Source organism: Tamandua tetradactyla, chromosome 20, assembly GCF_023851605.1.
Source record: "Tamandua tetradactyla isolate mTamTet1 chromosome 20, mTamTet1.pri, whole genome shotgun sequence".
In the NCBI taxonomy this organism is placed as follows: domain Eukaryota; kingdom Metazoa; phylum Chordata; class Mammalia; order Pilosa; family Myrmecophagidae; genus Tamandua; species Tamandua tetradactyla.
Window position 1 is genome coordinate 47,113,812 of NC_135346.1, and position 4,528 is coordinate 47,118,339.

A 4,528-nucleotide genomic window follows, 5' to 3' on the forward strand; every position below is an offset into this window, starting at 1 on the left:
TTTCTAATCCCTATTCAGCACTATAGGTTGGAAACCTGATTAGGTCATCTCTACAGATATTTGATTCAATCAAGTGTGGGTAATAAACTTTATTAAATGGAGAGGTGTCTTGATTACTTTACTGGAATTCTTTAAAAGAAGGAGGATTTGGGGAGAAAGCTTCAGAATGACATAGCCACGAGAAGCGGAGAATCCACCAGCCAGCAACCTTTGGAGATGAAGAAGGAAAATGCCCCTGGTGGAGCTTCATGAAGCAAGAGGCCTGGGGAGGAAGCTAGCAGACATCATCATGTTTGCCATGTGCCCTTCCAGCTGAGAGAGAAAAACCCTGAACCTCACGGACCTTCTTGAACTAAGGTATCTTTCCCTGGATGCCTTAGATCAGACATTTCTTTAGACTTGCTTTAATTTGGACATTTCCATGGCCTAAAAACTGTAAGCTTGCAACTTATTAAATTCCCCTTTTAAAAAGTCATTCTGTTTCTGATATATTGCGTTCTGGCAGCTAGCAAACCAGAACATGTACTTACCTCCTTATCCTTTGGAGAAAAATGAGGTGATTTCTGTAAACAGAAATTGATAATTTTCTACCAGCACTCTATGGACAGTGTGAATTGAATGAAGCAAAATATCCCATCTCATGGTAATTACTAATATGTGTTAATCTATTTTAAGGAGGTTTTGATTAACCATTGTTTTCCCTCCTTACAAAAGAATAGACAATACAGAAGAAATATACAACCAAGAAAATAAAGTCCTATGTAATCTCATCCTTGAGAATGGCATAGATAGTGTTACGATTTGGTTTCTTACAGAATTTGCTATTTACCATAGCATATGTTCCAACTCAGCTCTTGAGGGGCTCAGATCAGAGCAGCCCAAAGAGCAGAGTACGTGGCTGGCACAGAGTAGGCATGAGTTTTATTAGGATGTATGAGCAGGCCATCCAGAAAATATAAAAGCAGCACACCACAAGGATGGGGGGGGGGGGTGGTAAGGGACAGCCTATAACGGTTTAGCACAAAGACATTCCGTGGGGTATGAGAACAGAGTTTTAGCCGAGTCTCTTGAAAGAAGGGTTTGGAGACTTGTTATCAACAGTTATCACTGGAGAGGAGTTTGAGTGCTTTACAACTAAGTGGTTCATGATAACATCTGTACATTCTTTACTCCTTGAAGGAGGTGTGTTGATCTTTAACTTCATTGTGGGTAACTACATACAGTAACTTGCTCTCAATATGGAGGGGCAGTCTGGGCCCTATATACCTATTTTCCTAGGTGAAATTCTCAGAATGACTAGTTAGGAGGGTATATGCATTTTAAAGACTATGTCAGTTTAGACTTCTTCAATACCATATAAAAGTGCTTATTTCCTCTAATTTGTCCAAAAAGCAAACATTATTAGCAGTCTTTATAATATTTGACAATTGTGCCAGAACAACTTTTATATTGGTCTGTGTTCTTATATTGTACAACATAGTAAAATTATTTTTATTACTAGAATTAATTCATAGAAAATAAATTCCTAAGTTAGAGAAAATATTAAATAAATAAATTTGGTCTCTCACGAACTAACTCCAATCCAACTATTACTACCTCTCATTGTCCTTCCAGTATTTTATGGTAATTTATGAATACTATGATCTTTATTAAATATTTCACAATTTTTACTAATTTGATAACAAGTCAGTTTGGTTTTATTTTGTTTCTTTATTGTTAATTATCTTCTAATATTTTTACACACATATTTTCTGTGATATGATTTAAATATATGAATGAAATCACTGGGACCCTTTATTCCTCTCAGTAGAAAACATTATGAAACAACCTGTTTTTTGTTGTTTGTCTTCTGGCTAAATATTTTAGAAAAAAATGTGCAGGTCTAAACCTGCTTTTTAAAGTTTTTCTTTGCTGCTTTGTTGAAAGGACACTGTATTTTTTCCACAGGCAAGATTTCCAGGTCCCAACACTTCATGCTTAGAAAACAGCAAAATGACCTCTATTTAAACACTGAAGCTTTCATTAGCTTGTTTATCCTAATCTACATAATATGTATCAGGTCACATGTCATAAATTGTAATATAATTTCACATAAATGACATGGCACCACAGGGTGTCTGAAATTTAAACTCAAATAGATTCATTTTAGAATCTGATACTTGTAATCACTTTTGATAGCAAGATAATTGGATAAAAACAGATGTTAGTGGAGGAACATACCTGTCCAAAGTATTTGTAATTCAATCTAAATCTGGTGTGTTTGTTTTTAATTATTTTAAGTTTTCAGTTAATAATTTTCAAAGTTAGTTTGACAGTTACTTTAATCTGATTTTTAATTTAATAACTATAATCGTTCTGTAATTTTTGAGTGAATTTTTGTCTTGACAATGATTCAAGTGTTGAAACATTTTTGTGCCTTTTATTTGTAAGAATAGTTAGTTCATATTTCCAGTGGTAAATTAGCTTTCTTGACAGGTATAATTTAGGTTGGTTTAGCCATCCATTTCAAAAATATTTCAATAATTAATTTGGACTAATACATATTTATTGGAAGGATATTCTTAAAGTATGTTTTAAACAGCTATTAATGTTAACAACAATAACAATCTTGATTTCATACTGTACTGATTTCAAGGGTTTGATCTGTTGAGAGTTATCTTCACCACCTGTTACAGATTAAGCAAGCATTATTTTTATTTTTGAAATTAAGATAACTGATACCCAAAGAGAAATTGCGGCTACCTAAGGCTCTAAAAACCAGTAAATGCTCAGTGGGAAAATAGAATTCCTTGAGATGGCTTATATCCACGTTCAGGCCAGGATTGACACTGGAAACACTTGAAACAAAATAAGTTTAAAATGCATATCTTTGGGAGAAAGGACTAGAAGGCAAATTATAAAATATATATATATATATATATAGGGATGATGGGTATTCAACAGAACTAAACCAATGTGAAACTCTAGAAACAGTGGTACAGAAAAGTTGACAAGTCATAGTTTTGAGCTGGGAGTGAAGATAATTGAAATGTCAAATAAAATTATGAGTTCAGTAAAAATTATTCAAGTTTAATTGTAGGGTGAAAAAGATTGAGTAAAGATTTACCAATCTAGTATTAAGGCTTTCTACAAACTAATCCCTTCCTTTCAAACTACATCTCTTGCTCACTAATAGTTTCATTAACTTTACTCATTGTTTCCGACAGACCTGAGATGCCCTCTCTTTCCCCTTCAATTACTCAATCAAGTATTTCCAATGCTCTAGATATGAAAGATCATTTTCTTCTGTGAAGCATTTTAGTCAATGTCAACCCCCAATAATCCCCATCACCTATGAATTACCATAGAATAATGACAATTCAAATTATTTCCTGAGTGCTTATTATGTGCCAGGGTACCCTTAATGTATTTTGCTTGTAGTATGTCTTTTAATTCTTGGTTATTAGAGGAACGGGTGCTATATTGATCCCATTTTAAAGATGAGTATATTGAGGCCAGAAATATTAAGTAAGCTTCCCAAGATAGCACACCTGGTAAGTGATAGAGCCTGCATTGCTTGGCCTGTAGCAACTTTTTATTATCATTGGCATTTTGCTTTCTCACTGACTCTTTTGAATATTTGTTTTGTCCCAAAGAGGAGTCAATTCTGTAAGGCCAACAACATAGCATGGATACCTTTATAATAGCCATAATACTTAACAGAGCTGTGGCATATAGTAGGAGCTTAGTAAAGTTTCAGGGTAAACATTATTTCCAATCTTAACTCTTTTAAGGCTTTTTGAGAAGTTAGAAGAAGTAAAATGTTTGCCATAGTGACACAGAACATTTTAATCTAATTTGATTATGATCTCTGAATGACAGAGAAACAAAATGCACGTGACAGCTGTGATACCCATTAAACCTTTGTTTAAAAAATTCACTCCTTATATTGCAAATATTTTATTTATACTGAAGATTTTAGTTTGTTTCTGTGATTTTTTTTCAAATTCCAAAAAAAAAGCTATTTTTACTCATTTGTTTCATTGCTATGGTTTAGTAGCTCCTATCTGAAATCGTTAAGAAGCACTCTCTTTTCTTTTTGGCTATTTCAAAAAAGAAAAATACTTAATATCAGTATGAATAACACATGTGCTCATTGCAGCATAATGTTGGTGCAATCTGTGCTTGATACAGTTATAAATAAGTCTTTGAAAGCATTTTTCTGTATTTTAAATAAAGGCTATAGAAAGCCCCAAGAAGGATCTAGTCTTGTTAATATCACAAGCTGTTTCCCCACCTGCACTCGGAGCAGCTTTAGGATAGCAGCTGTCTGGGTTGGTGTTGGCACATCACTTTCTGCACAGGAACCCCATGGTTTACACAGAAAATGAATAGGCCACAGTTCCAATGGGGGTCTTTAAAAATCTCCCTCTAATGATACCATGTTTGAGCATTGGGCTTTGAAGGGGGCGTGAGGTGAAGAGTTTCAGGAGGATTACCTAAAGCCACTCAATTTAGGAAGGTAGAAAAGAGCATAACAAAAAATGGA